The following is a 19,472-nucleotide window of genomic DNA, read 5'->3' on the forward strand; positions in this document are numbered from 1 at the left end:
CTTCACCTTTATGGGCCTAGGGGAATGCATCTTGTACTCGTTTACCAATTGCGGGGTTGCCGGAGTGACAGAAACCTAAGCCCCCGTTGGTATATCGATGCAGGAGGGATAGCAGTATCTCAGAGTTTAAGGCTGTGGTTAGATTTATCTTAATTACTTTCTTGTAGTTGCGGATGCTTGCAAGGGGTATAATCACAAGTATGTATTAGTCCTAGGAAGGGCGGTAGATGATACATCTCAAACGTATCTATAATTTCTTATGTTCCATGCTACTTTTATGATGATACTCACATGTTTTATACACATTATATGTCATTATTATGCATTTTCCGGCACTAACCTATTAACGAGATGCCGAAGAGCCAGTTGCTGTTTTCTGCTGTTTTTGGTTTCAGGGATCCTAGTAAGGAAATATTCTCGGAATTGGACGAAATCAACGCCCATGGTCCTATTTTTGCACGAAGCTTCCAGAAAACCGAGGGGGAAAGGAAGTGGGGCCACGAGGTGGCCACACACCAGGGCGGCGCGGCCCAGGCCCTGGGCGCGCCGGCCTGTGGTGTGGGCCCCTCGTGACGCCCTTTGACCTACCCTTCCGCCTACTTAAAGCCTCCGTCGCGAAACCCCCAGTACCGAGAGCCACGATACGAGAAAACATACTGAGACGCCGCCGCCGCCAATCCCATTTCGGGGGATTCAGGAGATCGCCTCCGGCACCCTGCCGGAGAGGGGAATCATCTCCCGGAGGACTCTACACCGCCATGGTCGCCTCCGGATTGATGTGTGAGTAGTTCACCCCTGGACTATGGGTCCATAGCAGTAGCTAGATGGTTGTCTTCTCCTCATTGTGCTATCATTGTCTGATCTTGTGAGCTGCCTATCATGATCAAGATCATCTATCTGTAATGCTACATGTGTGTTTGTTGGGATCCGATGAATAGAGAATACTTTGTTATGTTGATTATCAATCTATTACCTATGTGTTGTTTATGATCTTGCATGCTCTCCGTTGCTAGTAGAGGCTCTGGCCAAGTCATTGCTTGTAACTCCAAGAGGGAGTATTTATGCTCGATAGTGGGTTCATGCCTCCATTAAATGCAGGACGATGACGAGAAAGTTCTAAGGTTGTGGATGTCTTTGTTGCCACTAGGGATAAAACATTGATGCTATGTTCGAGGATATAGTTATTGATTACATTACGCACCATACTTAATGCAATTGTCTGTTGCTTGCAACTTAATACCGGAAGGGGTTCGGATGATAACCTGAAAGTGGACTTTTTAGGCATAGATGCATGCTGGATAGCGGTCTATGTACTTTGTCGTAATGCCCAATTAAATCTCACAATACTCATCATGTCATGTATGTGCATTGTCATGCCCTCTCTATTTGTCAATTGCCCAACTGTAATTTGTTTACCCAATATGCTATTTCTTATGGGAGAGACACCTCTAGTGAACTGTGGACCCCGGTCCATTCTTTTACATCGAATACAATCTACTGCAATACTTGTTTGTCTGTTTTCTGCAAACAATCATCATCCACACTATACATCTAATCCTTTGTTACAGCAAGCCGGTGAGATTGACAACCTCACTGTTTCGTTGGGGCAAAGTACTTTGGTTGTGTTGTGCAGGTTCCACGTTGGCGCCGGAATCCCTGGTGTTGCGCCGCACTACATCTCGCCGCCATCAACCTTCAACGTGCTTCTTGGCTCCTACTGGTTCGATAAACCTTGGTTTCTTACTGAGGGAAAACCTGCTGCTATACGACATCATACCTTCCTCTTGGGGTTCCCAACGAACGTGTGAGTTACACGCCATCAGTACATTAGCATAGGTTCACCCACACAACACTTATCAAAACAATGAAGATTAATTAGCCGTATGTAGCGAAAGCACTAGACTAAAATCCCGTGTGTCCTCGAGAACGTTTGGTCATTATAAGTAATCAAACCGGCTTGTCCTTTGTGCTAAAAAGGATTGGGCCACTCGCTGCAATTGTTACTCTCGCATTTTACTTACTCGTACTTTATTCACCTGTTACATCAAAACCCCCTGAATACTTGTCTGTGAGCATTTACAGTGAATCCTTCATCGAAACTGCTTGTCAACACCTTCTGCTCCTCGTTGGGATCGACATTCTTACTTATCGAAGATACTACGATACACCCCCTATACTTGTGGGTCATCAAGACTATTTTCTGGCGCCGTTGCCGGGGAGTGAAGCGCTATTGGTAAGTGGAATTGGTAAGGGAAACTTTTACTGTTAGTGCTGATTTTATTTCTGTCTGCTGCCATAATTCATTATGGAGAGATCATCTCTTGAGTGTTTATTTGAGAAATCTACTACTACTGCAAAGGTAGTGGATAAGGCGCAAGGTGAGGAAGAGATACCATACAAAATACCTATAAAAATTATTGAACGTGTAGTGAATAATCGTTATACAGGAGATGGAACTGTCCACCCTGGAGATCATTTACTGTTCTTACATGAATTATGCGGTTTATTCAAGTGTGCAGGTATTGCTATGGATGAAGTGAGGAAGAAACTATTCTCTATATCGCTGTCTGGTAAAGCGGCGCATTGGTATAAATTACTGGATAATGGGGATTCTCTTGAATGGAATGATATTGTGCCCCGGTTTTATTCTAAGTTCTATCCTCCAAGTGAAATTCATAAGGATCGGAACCGCATATATAATTTTTGGCCTCATGATGGAGAGAGTATTGCCCAAGCGTGGGGGAGATTGAAGTCTTTAATGCTCAAATGCCCCATTCATGAGCTTCCTGGTAATGTTATTATTGATAATTTCTATGCAAGACTTTCTTTTGAAGACAAGACCTTGCTGGATACTTCTTGTTCTGGATCATTTACGCGCAACAAAGAAGAGTTTAAAAGGGACCTTCTTAATCGGATCCAGGAAAATACTGAAGGATGGGAGAACGACAAAGATAGAGAATTGATGGCGTGTAACACACACTTTCGTTGGGAACCCCAAGAGGAAGGTGTGATGCGCACAGCAGCAAGTTTTCCCTCAGAAAGAAACCAAGGTTATCGAACCAGTAGGAGCCAAGAAGCACGTTGAAGGTTGATGGCGGCGAGATGTAGTGCGGTGCAACACCAGAGATTCCGACGCCAATGTGGAACCTGCGCAACACAACCAAAGTACTTTGCCCCAACGAAACAGTGAGGTTGTCAATCTCACCGGCTTGCTGTAACAAAGGATTAGATGTATAGTGTGGATGATGATTGTTTGCAGAAAATAGTAAAACAGTATTGCAGTAGATTGTATTCGATGTAAAAGAATGGACCGGGGTCCACAATTCACTAGAGGTGTCTCTCCCATAAGAAATAGCATATTGGGTAAACAAATTACAGTTGGGCAATTGACAAATAGAGAGGGCATGACAATGCACATACATGACATGATGAGTATTGTGAGATTTAATTGGGCATTACGATAAAGTACGTAGACCGCTATCCAGCATGCATCTATGCCTAAAAAGTCCACTTTCAGGTTATCATCCGAACCCCTTCCGGTATTAAGTTGCAAGCAACAGACAATTGCATTAAGTATGGTGCGTAATGTAATCAATAACTATATCCTCGAACATAGCATCAATGTTTTATCCCTAGTGGCAACAACACATCCATAATCTTAGAGGTTTCTGTCACTCCCCCAGATTCACGGAGACATGAACCCACTATCGAGCATAAGTACTCCCTCTTGGAGTTACAAGCATCAACTTGGCCAAAGCATCTACTAGTAACGGAGAGCATGCAAGATCATAAACAACACATAGATTGATAATCAACATAACATAGTATTCTCTATTCATCGGATCCCAACAAACACACATGTAGCATTACAGATAGATGATCTTGATCATGATAGGCAGCTCACAAAATCAGACAATGATAGCACAATGGGGAGAAGACAACCATCTAGCTACTGCTATGGACCCATAGTCCAGGGGTGAACTACTCACACATCAATCCGGAGGCGACCATGGCGGTGTAGAGTCCTCCGGGAGATGATTCCCCTCTCCGGCAGGGTGCCGGAGGTGATCTCCAGAATCCCCCGAGATGGGATTGTCGGCGGCGGCGTCTCAGTATGTTTTCTCGTATCGTGGCTCTCGGTACTGGGGGTTTCTCGACGAAGGCTATTTGTAGGCGGAGGAGATAGGTCAGGGGGCCGCCCGAGGGGCCCACACCACAGGCCGGCGCGGCCAGGGCCTGGGCCGCGCCGCCCTGGTGTGTGGCCACCTCATGGCCCCACTTCGTCTCTCTCTCGGACTTCTGGAAGCTTCGTCCAAAAATAGGACCCTGGGCGTTGATTTCGTCCAATTCCGAGAATATTTCTTTACTAGGATTTCTGAAACCAAAAACAGCAGAAAACAGCAACTGGCTCTTCGGCATCTCGTTAATAGGTTAATGCCGGAAAATGCATAATAATGACATATAATGTGTATAAAACATGTGAGTATCATCATAAAAGTAGCATGGAACATAAGAAATTATAGATACGTTTGAGACGTATCAAGCATCCCCAAGCTTAGTTCCTACTCGTCCCGAGTAGGTAAACGATAACAAAGATAATTTCTTAAGTGACAATGCTACCAACATAATCTTAATCATACTATTGTAAGCACATGTAATGAATGCAGCGATCAAAACAATGGTAAATGACATGAGTAAACAACTGAATCATAAAGCAAAGACTTTTCATGAATAGTACTTAAAGACAAGCATCAATGAGTCTTGCATAAGAGTTAACTCATAAATCAATAATTCAAAGTAAAGGTATTGAAGCAACACAAAGGAAGATGAAGTTTCAGCGGTTGCTTTCAACTTGTAACATGTATATCTCATGGATATTGTCAATGTAAAGTAATATAACAAGTGCAATATGCAAGTATGTAGGAATCAATGCACAGTTCACACAAGTGTTTGCTTCTTGAGGTAGAGAGAAATAGGTAAACTGACTCAACATAAAAGTAAAAGAATGGTCCTTCAAAGAGGAAAGCATCGATTGCTATATTTGTGCTAGAGCTTTTATTTTGAAAACAAGAAACAATTTTGTCAACGGTAGTAATAAAGCATATGAGTTATGTAAATTATATCTTACAAGTTGCAAGCCTCATGCATAGTATACTAATAGTGCCCGCACCTTATCCTAATTAGCTTGGACTACCGGATCATTGCAATACACATGTTTTAACCAAGTGTCACAATGGGGTACCTCTATGCCGCCTGTACAAAGGTCTAAGGAGAAAGCTCGCATTTTGGATTTCTCGCTTTTGATTATTCTCAACTTAGACATCCATACCGAGACAACATAGACAACAGATAATGGACTCCTCTTTAATGCATAAGCATGTAGCAACAATTAATGTTCTCATATGAGATTGAGGATATATGTCCAAAACTGAAACTTCCACCATGATTCATGGCTTTAGTTAGCGGCCCAATGTTCTTCTCTAACAATATGCATGCTCTAACCATAAAAGTGGTAGATCTCTCTTACTTCAGACAAGACGGGCATGCATAGCAACTCACATGATATTCAACAAAGAAATAGTTGATGGCGTCCCCAGAAACATGGTTATCGCACAACAAGCAACTTAATAAGAGATAAAGTGCATAAGTACATATTCAATACCACAATAGTTTTTAAGCTATTTGTCCCATGAGCTATATATTGTAAAGGTAAAGAATGGAAATTTTAAAGGTAGCACTCAAGCAATTTACTTTGGAATGGCGGAGAAATACCATGTGGTAGGTAGGTATGGTGGACACAAATGGCATAGTGGTTGGCTCAAGGATTTTGGATGCATGAGAAGTATTCCCTCTCGATACAAGGTTTAGGCTAGCAAGGTTTATTTGAAACAAACACAAGGATGAACCGGTACAGCAAAACTCACATAAAAGACATATTGTAAACATTATAAGACTCTATACCTTCCATGGCCTTCCGGCGATGGGTGGTGGTGGTGGCTGCGGGTCTGGCTCCCACACAGACCCGTCGTCGGTCTCCTGACGGCGCGAGGAGGGGGCAGTGACTTTGCGAGGTGTGGATGGTGTGGTACCGACGTCCAAGACCGCATGGCGTGGCAGGCCCGATCTTCGATCTGGGTCGCGTGGGTCTCGGATGGTGCGTTCACCGATTGCTCCTTCGTTTTCGCTGGCTAGCAGATGACGGTGAGGGGGCATGTTCGTCTGTTTCGCAGTTTGAAGGTGGTGGTCCTAGGGTTTCTCTTGCACGAAGATGGAGACCTTCCTAAGGTCTGCCCTTCTTGATCTAGCCGGAGTGTTGAGTTCCGGAAGGCGCCGCCGGCGAATGTAACAGTGCTTCTTTTGCCTGGAGTTTGCTGGATCAGGTGGTATTCGGTCGTGCACACCCATGTTTTTATTCCAGCCGTTTGGTTCTGGAGGGAGCGGCACGAAGCTCTGTTCTGTGTTGACATCAAGTGACATTTTGGTCCATGATGAAGTCAGAAGAAGAGAATATCATGAAGACCGGATCGGAGGTCTAGCTAACGGAGATTTAAGTCTCCGCGTTGTTGAGGGACTTGCTTGGTGTTCCGGGCTTCGAAGCAGTGGTATGAAAGTGGGTGCGGCAACACAGGTGAAGTTCAGAGTCCTACCTTTCAGGGTGAAAATCCAAGGTCTGGCCTTAACTGGTTGTGTCTGGCAATGACTTGTTGGAGGCATTGTTTTGAGAGCGGGGACTATCTTCAGGGTGAAAACATAAGATCTTTGATCGGGCGACGACAGCGCTGGTGCACTATTTCCTTCTTGGAGGCATCGCTTTTGGAGAGTCTGTATTTCAGGCGTTGTCTTGGTGGTGGATGTATTGATGTTGCTAGGCCTAGAATGTTTGTAGCGGGACTTTTGTTTCTTAGTTTTCTTTTTTTCTTTTTTGGCTGTGTGCATCCGTACTGCCATTAGGGTGTTGCGTTGTTGCAGAGGCTGGGTGTAAAAAAGTTTGTCCCAGGTCTGAAGAAGTTTCAGGCGGAGACAGTGGCTTGTTGTGATTATTTTATGGAGCATGTTGCCGAGAGTGTTGGAGCCAGAATTCAGCCGAAATAGGTAATTTCCACGATGCCAAGATGTTTCCTTCTTCCGTTGGCCTTGCTCTTGTGAGTTCATAACATTAAGGTGCTAGCTCCATAGAAGAACTAAGAATAAATATCCCGATTCTGCATTCTTGATTCTATATATGAAACTTTGAAATTCAGATAATGAAGAAAAACGAAAAGCAACATATATATGCTCTTCCATTGAGAAAAACAATGGCTGGTAGGATAAAACTAAAAGACCTAACATTATCAAAAGGAGGCAACAATTAAACAGAATCAACATTAGATTCTCAGTTTGCGAACCTATTATTCCCCTTTTGCTGATCCATAACAATGCTGATGGCATGTCACAACCCGAAATAAATGCTGGTGTGAATAGTCAATTAAATATGAAAGGATGAATCAACATCTGATTGTCAGTTTGTGAATGTATTACTCCTCTTTGTTTCGTGTTCATTGTGGTGACCCTCATGGGGCATATATAGAGGTACATGGAGCAGAGCGAATTGGAGTACAAGAATATCTAGAATCCTAGTCTATCTATCTCCTTATATGTATTCTAACATGCTCATCAATTGTACAATGCTAATGACATGTCTATCAAATGTAGAAACATAGATTATAAGTATTGTTGAGCGATCCGTTAGAAAATATCAATTGTTATTCGGATATATGCATAATCATGTCTACTGGAATTTTAATTTTTAACTGGAAGGCTAGTGTATGGCAACCAAAAATAGAAAATATTCGGATGAACTTATAGGAGAACTATCACTATCACTGGTATTTCTAGCCTAGACTAAACCATTGCCGATTCCATCTTGCCCGAAACAAATTCATATGTAAGTCTATCCAGTTGTGTAGAAACACACAAAAGTATTACCAGCCAAGCAGGGAACAAGGCAACAAGCTTGCTTGCTTCTAAGGTTTCCTTGACCTTCAAGTCTTCTTGGTGGAGATCTCTGAAAGAGGATTTTAATTAGGAAGATCTCTCTAGAAGAAATAGTAAAGCTAAAAAAAGGATAAATAGCAGGCATTTGAAGATTCATGCAATTAGTATTATAGAATGTCAAACAAGTAGCAGTGATTTGGATGTGTGATGAATAAATAAGTAAACAATCACCTGATCGCTAATTTAGTACATTTCATGGCCTCTTCTTTACCTCAAAAGGCTCCTGCATCATCTTTGGTGCGCTGCTGAAAATTTGGAAGATAGTTCACAATATAGCACAGTTAATAATGAAGTACGGTCACCATTTTTACGAACCAAGACAGTTAGATGGGCAGATTATTACTGGTATTTTGCTCTGAACCATGCTCTGGAGCAATGATGAGTCAAACTCAATTACAATACAACAAGCGCATGCTTTAACACCGACATGTTACATATGAATGATCAGAAAATGAAAAGGCAAGATACCACACCTATGAATGATTAGGAGGCACATTATTCGAGCAGAAGTGATTGGCCAGAAGTGATTGGCCATAAAACTGCAGCCTTCTCTTCCCCCTTGCCTATCCCCCTCATAACCTACATGTCTGGGCCTCGTGGGATCCAAACAGGCAGTGCTCTATACGGTTATGAGGGATTCTCCGTCGAAGATGAAGCTGGCAACAGAGAACCTAGGGTTCCAATCCTTCCTTTCGAATCCAGAAATAGGCTTAATTAATCATGCGGTGGTCTAGGATTTTCAGTGGGGACAACGGCAACAAGGGGGAGAAGAGAGGAGTTGTGGCGAGATCCATCTTGCATCCAGGGAAAGGGTCCCGAGTAGCCGAGCTTGATTAAAATACGTCGGTGGGAGAAAATATCACGCGATTTGGACGATCGACAGTTGAAAGAGGGAAGGTGGCGTGCCCTACATTTCTGGATGCGCCACCTGGGCTCTTTTGGGCCTCAGGCCCTTCCAGGTGTGCTTCTAGGTCCCAGGGTGCTTCTCCTGATGAAAAAATGATGCTCCAAAAATTCCAGCTCAATTTCACTCCTTATAGGTCTCTGAAAGTGAAAAATACACAAAACAAGGAATTCCTGTTCTGCAAAGTTATAAACCAAATAAAGGGGATCATTGGTAAATCTCCATAAATCAGTGTAAAACATGCTATTATCATCATATTGTAGGGATTCGTAGCATAGAAAATAAAAAATTCCTACCGCAAGAACGAATAACAAGTCAAGATCTAATCTAGTAGATGGTAGCAACGAGGTGAAGATCAACATACCCTCTAAGATCGCTAAGCGTTAACGAGATAAATCTCGTGGTGGATGTAGTCGATCACTTTCCGCTTTCAAAAGCGCGTAGAAGATCTTGACAGTGCCACAATTGGGCAGCACCTCCGCACTCGATCACACGTACGGTGTTGATGACGACGTCCTTCTCCCCGTTCCAGCGGGCAGCGGATGTAGTAGATCATCCTCAGAATCCCGTCAGCATGATGGCATGGTGACAGTGGTGGTGGAGATCTCTGGCAGGGCTTCGCCATAAGCGTTGCGGGAGAAGAAGGAGGAGGAGTAGCTAGGGTTTGGGAGAGGGGGGTTTCTTGGGCGCCAGCCTGGGAGCCCTTTGGTGGTGCGGCCAAGGTGTAGCCAGCCCCCTCCCTCTCCCCTTCATTATATAGGTGGAATCCCCTAGGGTTTGCCCAAAATCCGAATAAGAGTCAAACTCAAAAACTTCCATATTGGTGAAACCTAGGGGAAGTGGGACTCCTCCCTTTCCTTCCCCTATGGCCGGCCATGGTGGTGGAGTCCACCATGGACTCCACCTTCCCCTTTGGTCGGCCTAGGGTTTGTGGAGTCCATCCCCTTCCATGGTTATTTCTTCCGGAAGGTTCTAACATTCTAGCGCCTTCCATAAATGCACCAGATCATTTCCAAACTTGGAAAGTGACTTCCTATATATGAATTTTATTCTCCGGACCATTCCGGAACTCCTCGTTATGTCCTGGATCCCATCCGAGACTCCGAACAACATTCAAACTCCATTCCATATTCCATATCTACTTAAAACGACATCAAACCTTAAGTGTGTCACCCTACGGTTCGAGAACTATGCGAACATGATCGAGACTCCTCTCCGATCAATAACTAATAGCGGGACCTGGAGATCCATAATATCTCCCACATATTCAACGATGACTTCGTGATCAAAAGAACCATTCACATAAAATAACAATTCCCTTTGTCTCGCGATATTTTACTTATCTGAAGTTTGATCGTCGGTATCTCCATACCTAGTTCAACCTCGTTACCGATAAGTACTCTTTACTCGTACCGTGATATGATATCCCTTGTGAACCACTCACATGCTTGCAAGCTAATTAGATATCATTCCACCGAGAGGGCCCAGAGTATATCTATCTGTCATTAGGATAGACAAAACCCACTATTGATACAAGTGCCTCAACCCTATACTTTCCAAAAACTTAATGCCACCTTTATAACAACCCATTTACGCAGTAGTTTTTGGTGTCATCAAAGCATCCATCCGGTGTAGGTGATTAACAAGATCTCATGATCGAAGGATTAAGTTACTATGCATATTAAAGCTTGAAGCACAAAGAACTAAATGACTTGATCATATGCTACGCTTACTATGTGTGTATGTCCATCACATCATTCACCTAATGATATGACCTTGTTATTAATAACATCCAATGTTCATGATCAGGAAACCATGATCATCTATTAATCAACAAGCTAGTTTAACAAGAGGCTTACTAGGGACTCCTTTATGTTTACAAAACACACAAGTATTAATGTTTCCGGTTAATACAATTATAGCATGGGATGTAAACATTTATCATGAACACTAAGATATAACAATAAAAACTTTTATTATTGCCTCTTGGGCATATCTCCAACAGTCTCCCACTTGCACTAGAGTCAATAATCTAGTTTACATTTGTAAAGATATAACACCTTGGCCTTATGGTGCTTATCATGTTTGCTTATGGGAGAGGTTTCAGTCAACGAATCTGACATACTCAGAAACGTATGTATTTTGCAATTCATTTGCGTCTCTACGGATTACTCAGTTTTTCAAATGAGTCTGCATTAAACGTATATGTTTGGTCTTCTGGTGGAACCTTAATTCCACGGTCTGAAATATGTTACCAATATTGTCACATACAATATAGTTTCATAGTTATGATACTACCAGAACTACACCAAGTTCTCAAAGAACTCCTTGACTCAAACACCCTCAGTCATTGTCAAAACAATTAGATACTATAAGGGTATTTTACCCTTATCCATTATTTTGGTAACAATGACACCGTGCTAGAGTATTTGGCCTAATACATGTTTGTAAGGATAATCTCAGGTATTAGCCAAAGAGGCATAAATGGAAGGAGACCCCCACTTCGACAACAATCAAAAGGGGGTCTACAGCAGGAATCCGGTCACTGTCCCGGTTTGACCGGACTGTGCGCCGACTGGCTCCGGCCTACCGCCCGATCCACCGGGCGCACGACCGGACGCTCCGGCGCCGACCGACTCCTGCGCTGATGCCAACCGGACGAACTACTGGGAGACACGAAGTGCCCCCCGGTCAAGGTCCGGTCTGCCGCCCGGTTTGGACCGGCGGGTCCGGTCTCTGGCCCGGTCTGACCGGGCCCTTGACCGGACGCCCCGGCGCCGACCGGCCTCTACGCTGACTGCAACCGGATGGAGTACTGCGGGACATTTCGAGGGTCCGATCGTGGTCCGGCCTGCCGCCCGATTTGGACCGGCGGGTCCGGTCCCTGGTCCGGTCCGACCGGCCCCTGCGCCGGGCTCTCCGGTCTGTGGTCCGATTGACCGGAAACCTCGGGAGAAAGCTAATGTGTCAAGTGAGCAACGGCCATATTTCAAGTGACACTATAAATAGCCCTTCTCCTACCTCTGAAAAGTGAGGCATTACACTACAAGCTGTTCTTGAGCTCTCTCTCTCTCTCTCATACTCCATTGCTAGAAACACCAAAAGGCTCAGATCTCTCTCCTCCTCCACCCAAACTCAAATCCCTCCGGGGAAACGATAGAGGAGGACCCGGTCTACTATTCTACCAAGCCAAATCTCATTCCCCCTTGTATTCATCAAGAAGCTTGCTCTCTAGGGTTCCTTGGAAACCCTAGGTGGGCAAGAGTGGTCCGGAAGCATCCGGGCTGTGGATTTTCTCCAGGCAAGATTGTGAAGGTTTGGAGGCTACCTCAAAATCTACCACAAGTGAGTGAGCTATTCCTTCGTGGGATAGGCTCCGGAGAATAGGGTGAGCCTTCGTGGCATGGGGAATCCTTCGTGGGACCTCTACCCCTCCAAACGTGACGTACCTTCTTGCAAAGGAAGGGAACACGGGAATACATCCTCGTCTCCGCGTGCTATCGGTTATCTCTAACCGAACTCCTTACTTGTGATTTAACTGCCTGTGAGAGCCTTCGTGCTCGAGTTAGTTGTATCCTCATATAGGTTGTTTCACCTAGTTTGCATTAGGCTCACCTTTATATTCCGCAAAGCCTAATATTGCAAAGAAAGAATTAAAATCTGTAGAAACCTATTCACCCCCCTCTAGGTTTACCATCTCTATACTTTCAATTGGTATCAGAGTCTGGACTCTTATTAAGGGCTTCACCGCCTTAAGAGTGAGATGGATAAAATATTTGAGGGTCTAGATGAAGACTCTAACCTTTCGGTTAAAGAGATGAAATCTAGATTCTTGGCATATGATGCCGAGAAGAAGAAAAAGGAGGATGAGCTAAAAAGCCAAATGGCAGAGATGTCTGTCATGCTTAAGAACTTGACTAGTGGGCCTCCTAGTGCGGCTTCGGCCTCTCTAGGGAATTTCCATAAAGTTAACCATGACTATCCCAAAAACACTTCACCCATGCCTCATATAAACCATAGTGGGAATGTTCCCCATTTTGATGGAACTCACTTTCCTTTTTGGAAATCTGCTATGGAATCTCATATTCGCAGCTGCAGTGTGGAGTTATGGGAGATCATTGTTCATGGATACCGGGAGCCACATGATCCCGCTCGGTTGACCTCCACCGAATTCTACAACCGTCAACTCAATGCCTCCGCACGTGACAAGATTAGAAGTGGCATCAACCGCAAGCTCCTTGATCAAGTCAATGACATTGACTCCGCTAAAGAGTTGTGGGATCGGATCGTAGTACTCCAAGAGGGAACCGATTTGATCCAATCAGCTCTTTATGAGACCGCAAAGCAAGAGGCCCACCAGTTCATGATTCGAGAAGGAGAATCTGTGGCCGATGCCTATGCAAGGCTTGGTGCTCTTAGAGTAAGGGTCAAGGGACTTGGAGTTGAGAAGTACAATGACGGCTTCGAGATGAATGAAGCATTCATAAAGTCCAAGGTCATTGCTATGATTGCGGTCAAGCAACAAGACACCAACCTTGCACTCAACTTGCAAATCATGACCAAGAGTGCCGATCTGAACACCGATGATCTAGTCTCCTATGTGGCCGCCAATGAAAACATGGCCAAGGCAGGAAAAAGGCTCATGGCAATGAACCATGTTGATGAAGCCTCACACAACCATGAAGCGTCACACAACCTTGCTCTCAAAGCTAGAGCTGACCATGGAAGAGAAGAAGACTACGAAATTGAAGAAGAGTAAGAGATGACTTCAACTAGTGACATTGCTACCGACTTTGCCTTCTTTGCCAAGAAGTACAAGGGAAAGCTTCCAATGCTCCTCAATGACAAGAAGAAGAAGAGAACTTGCTACAACTGTGATGAAGATACCCACTTTGCAAATGAGTGCCCTTATGAGAAAAGGGTAGACAAGCCAAAGTTCATCAAAGGGGTCAAGCCAAGATTGAAGCCAAACCCAATCAACGATCGATACAAGAAGAACAAGGGAAGAGCCTTCGTTGGGGCTGAGTACTTGTCCGATGAAGAAGAGGAAGATGAGGAGAAGGAGGCCGGAGTGGCCGGTTTGGCTTTATCCAAGCCCGGGTCACTCTTCACATATGACTACTCCAAGGATTACTCCACGGAGAATGATGTTGGTTCTTCCTTCATGGCAAGAACAACTCAAGATGATGACTCCAATGACTCTCTCTCCTCTACAATCGTTGGCTCTTGTCTAATGGCAAGAGAAATTGTGCGTTTAAGATCCTCGAAAGCTTTGTCTGCCTCTTCGTTCCACTAGAACTTCTCCCCTTGCTTGATTAAGGCGTAGAACGGCAACGCCTTTTCTCCCAGTCTGGCGACGAATCTGCTTAAAGCTGCGACTTGCCCAGTTAACTGTCGTATCTCTTTCAACTTTGTTGGCTTCCGCATTGTTACGATAGCTTGGATTTTTTCGGGGTTAGCTTCAATCCCTCTTGCTGAGACTAGGAAACCGAGAAGTTCTCCTGCAGGGACGCCGAAAGAACACTTCGTTGGATTCAACTTAAGGCAGAATTTGTCGAGGTTGTCGAAAGTTTCCTTCAAGTCCTCGATTAACGTTGCTCCATTTTTTGATGTTATGATGACATCATCAATGTACACTTGTATGTTTTTCCCAATCTATGTTGCTAAGCACTTTTGCATCATCCTCTGATATGTTGATCCCGCGTTTTTCAGACCAAAAGGCATTGTTCGATAGCAAAACACGCCATAAGGTGTAACGAACGCTGTTTTGACCTCGTCCTCTTCTTTCAGTCTGATCTGGTTATAACCAGAATAAGCAACCAGGAAGGAAAGACGTTCACATCCTGTCGTGGAGTCGATAATTTGATCGATCCTTGGGAGGGGAAAGTGATCCTTTGGACAATGTTTGTTGAGACACGTAAAGTCGACGCACATGCGAAGGACCTTAGTGTTTTTCTTAGGGACCAAAACTGGGTTTGCGACCCACGTGGCCTCTGTATGCAGCTCCTTGATGAAACCAGCTTCTCTCAGTCTATCGATTTCTGACAGCATAGCTTTGTGGTTTGGCTCCGAAAAAAGCCGCAAAGGTTGTTTGATTGGTCTCGCTAGTGGATCCAAATTTAGGTGGTGCTCGGCAAGTTCCCTGGGTACTCCTGGCATGTCAGCTGGACACCATGCGAAGATTTTCCAGTTCTCACGGAGGAACTCGATGAGCGCGCTTTCCTATGCGAGGTCCATGTCTGTCGCAATGGACGTCGTCTTCTTCGGATCCGTCGGGTGAATCTGCACCTCCTTAGAGTTTCTCGAAGTATTGAAAGTTGATTCCTTGTTAGGCCTTCCTACATCTAGCAACACATCGTAATCTGTCGTGAGCCTTGACGCCATGTACTCTGCCTGCATCCCGAAGGTTTCTGAGAGTCGATGAAAATCCTTGTTACATTTATCGGCTAGCGCGAAGCATCCTTTAACTGTGATTGGTCCCTTAGGTGCAGGTATCCTCCACAACAGGTATGTGTAATGTGGTACCGCCATAAACCTGGGATATGCTGGGCGCCCCAACAAAGCGTGGTACTGTGATGGGAAATCCACAACCTCAAACTCCAGCCTCTCTATTCTGTAGTTTTCTCGGGTTCTAAACTGAACGTCGAGATTGATCTTTCCCAATGGATAACTTGGCTTCTCTGGCGTAATTCCATGGAAACGCGTATCAGTTGGCTTCAGATTTGCTAGAGATATGTTCATCTTCCTTAGTGTATCTGCATACACAAGGTTTAAGCTGCTGCCTCCATCTATGAATACTCGCGATACGTCGAATCCTGTGATTACTGCTGGCAAGATAAGTGCTGATTGCCCTGGTCGAGGGACTTGCGGTGGGTGGTCTGCTATTGTGAAGCCAATGTCTTGCCCTGACCAATTGAGGTACTCAATCGTTGGTGGAGGCATCTTCTCTGCCATGAACACCTGTCGCGAGATTACTTTCTGGGCTCTATTGGATGGCCTGCCTTTCTGAATCATCGAGACCACTCCATTGGAGTTGGGATCAACGTAAGGCGGTGGCGCTGGTGCTGCCGCTATTCTGAGCTGATGTCGATTGTCATCCGTAATTGTGGGAGGAGGTGGCAAGTGAATCTCACTCCTGGGTCCTTGCTGGTTTCTCTTTGTCGCCTGGGCATTAGCGTGCCCTGCCCACCTTAGCATTGCCTGAAAATTTCGGTAATCCTTTTGCAAGTGTCCTGACTGTCTTTTTCCATTGTTGTCGAGATAAAAGTGCATCTGGCATGGCCCGTTCATCATTTCCTATGGAGACACGAAAGGTCTCTGGAACCTAGGCCCATTATTTGGCCTGCTATTTCGGGAGTCATCCCTATTGTCACCTCGCTGCTCGTTGCTCCTTTGATAATCATCCCGATTGTTTCCTCCTGCGCTTGCTCGAAACCCAGCCAAAATTTGACCAGGTGCATCGTAGTTTGAGTATTGCCGAGAAAACCGGCGTCTATTTTGATAATTTCGACTGCGGTCTTCCTCTGGCGACCTATGCCGTTTGTTGTGATGTATTTTCCATTGATTCATCTGGCTTTTGTCGACATGCTCTCAACTCCTCTAGTGATGCAGGTTTTTTGCAAGTGGACCGGAAATTCTTGACGAACACATCCTCGAAGCTATCCCAGATGTCGATAGAACCTGGAGGAAGCTTCTTTATCCAAGATCGCGCAGCTCCACTCAGATGTACTTGGATGCTTTGCATAGCTGTTTCTCTGGTTCCTCCTGTTAATTTTACCGTCTCGAGATAATCGACTAGCCAATCCTCTGGATCTTGCAGGCCGTCGAATTTTTTGAAGTTATCGGGCAGCTTGAACCCCGCAGGAACTCGAGTTTTTCGGACCCTCCTTGTGAAGCACGGCAACCCGCACATATCCTCTTCATCTAACTCTGGGGAGTGTCGATGTTCCCTTCTATTTTGTCGTGCTCTGTCCACCCTTGCTTGCGCTGCTGTGTCTCTTGCTCTACCTGTTCTTTCGGGAACTGTTGCTGCTGCCGCAGGTCGTGGACTATTTTGCCTTGATGAACCTTCGGGAGGCGTTGATGCAAATGCCGTTCCCATGGCCCCAACACCTGCCATGGCCATGTTGTACAATGCCTCCCTTGGATCTCCAGGAGGTGGCCTAGACGCGAGGATAAAGGCTTGTGTCGCCATATACCCAGCTTCCGGTGTTTTGGGGATGATGTTTCCTCGAGTGTCTATTGACATAAAGGACATGTCGAGGTTTTGCACCAAGTGCTCTCTATCAGCTTCAGGTATGTTTTGCATCCTAGATCTTGCCCTGTTCCGAGCTTCTCTATGGCTATCTCCCGAAGTTCCTGATTGTCGACTTAACTCTGCCCTTCGCCTGCTTGATGCGGAGGCTGCCTCCTGCCTTCTGTCCAACGCGATTTTCTGCTTCTCGAGCTCCCGCCTGGTGCGTGCAAGCCTATATTGATATGCTTGCAACTCCTCAGGTGTCGCCGTTACAGTCATTGGCTCTGTACCATTAATGGCTCTTGCGACTCGATCCCATACTGCCTGCGGAAATTGTACCATCTCTCGTGTTCCTGGTCCGACATATTTTGTTCCTAGACCTCTCGTGAGATCTGCAGGATCGACATACGGATTTCCTGCTTCGTCGAAGTGCTCTGACGTCTCCTCTTGTGGGCGACTGGGATCTCCAATTGCATAGATCTGATGGTATTTTGGATATTGAACCATGTTGGGTTTGGTGACACCATCATAGAGATTGGTGAAGACCTCACCAATGGTAGTGGATCTATCGATGAAGTTGAAGCTGTCGAAGCTATTCGAGTCATAGCTTATATCTGAGTCCGCAGATGACTCGAAGAACATGTCGCTGAAGATCTTGGCGAGCTTTTCGCTTGCCCTGGTGCTGATGAAGCGTGGCGATGAAGTCTCCTCTTCGCCTGACTCGGTTGTTGATGTTGAGCTCGAAAGATCAGAGTCGACCGCCGATAATCCCGACGAGATCGGAATTTCGAGACGATACGCTCCCTCCTTCTCGACGCGAAAGTGGAACCTTCCGAACGTCATCTCCATAGGCTCCTCCAGATACGCATATGCATCCATACGGGAGGGTGGGTGAGGAACAAAATCGACAAGACCAGTTGCGACCTGTTTACCTCGATCCATCGCGTTGCTTGTTGTTGATGAAGTCGACGATCTTGAACGTGCCATCGAGATCAGATCCTTGACGCCTCTAATTCCCATAGACGGCGCCAATTGACAAGGGATTAACTTGTCAATGCCTACGGGTTGTAGACTAGGGTTTAATTAGAAGTAGAGGGCAAGTAGATCTCGAAGGTTTCAGCCGAAAAGTGCTTGAAAACTAGGGTTCGTGAGACAATGAATCGATACTTTCTTTGTCCCTCGACTCCCCCTTATATAGGAGGTGGAGCCGAGGGATTCTTGATGTACAAGTTATAGAGTCCGGGAAGGTTTCCAACTCCTCCCGTAATATTTACAAGTGTTCTCTCCTAATACAACTCTAGCTTTCCTTAATACTAGTTTGGGCTTCCGAATCTTCATATTCATCGAGTTGTGGGCCTTCAGTAAACCCCGGGTACCATCTTCGGCAGGCCCATTGGGGATGCCTATGTCAACCCCCACCTTCTATATCTAGTGTTCTTGATGATGAAAATGAAAATCAAGAAGAATTAATTGTGCTTAAGGAACTTTACAATGTTAGATGCACCCTTCATGGTGAAGCTCTTGTCAAGTTTGATTTCTTGATGGACTCCCTCAAATAAAAGGATGAGTCCATTGAGGAATTAGAATATCAATTGAATGAAAAAGAACGGAGATTCAATCTCCTAAGACAAGAGCTAAAAACCGAAAGGTGCATATCTCAAGGCCTTAAGCAACAAATTGAAACTTATGAACTTGATAAATTTAAGGACCTAGAAACTATTGATAGGGCTCAATCATTGACTCAAGAGCTCAATGCCTCAAAGAAGGAGCTTGAAGTTGCTCATGCTTCTCTCACTAGGGATCTTGACCACCTTGAAAGAGCTAAAAAGCTTGATAAGGATGAGCTCAAGAAACTTGGAGAGAACCATGACCTACTCCAAGAAACCTACAAAAAGGCTCTTGGATCAATGAAGGATCCCATTGTTGTTGAAAATCTTGCTACTTCCTCCACTTCTTTTACTAGTGAGCATGCTAAGCTTGTTGAGGAACATGTTCGTTTACAAGAGGAACTCTCCTTGCATGTTGAGACCAATGCATATCGTGAATCCTTGGTGACTAAATATGGTCTCGACTATCATCCTAATGAATCTTCTTGTGAGCAAGCATCTATTCTTGAGGAAAATGTGAGGTTAACAAAGGAACTTGCAAAGTTCACCACCGCCAAGAACAAGATGGGATTGGATGACCACTTGAATAAGCAAAGGTCAAACAATCAAAAGTTTGGACTTGGATATACTCCCAAGTCCTACAAGAAGGAGAAGCCCGCTCAAGATAAGAACAAGAAGGTCACTAATGATG

Source organism: Lolium perenne, chromosome 5, assembly GCF_019359855.2.
Source record: "Lolium perenne isolate Kyuss_39 chromosome 5, Kyuss_2.0, whole genome shotgun sequence".
In the NCBI taxonomy this organism is placed as follows: Eukaryota; Viridiplantae; Streptophyta; class Magnoliopsida; order Poales; family Poaceae; genus Lolium; species Lolium perenne.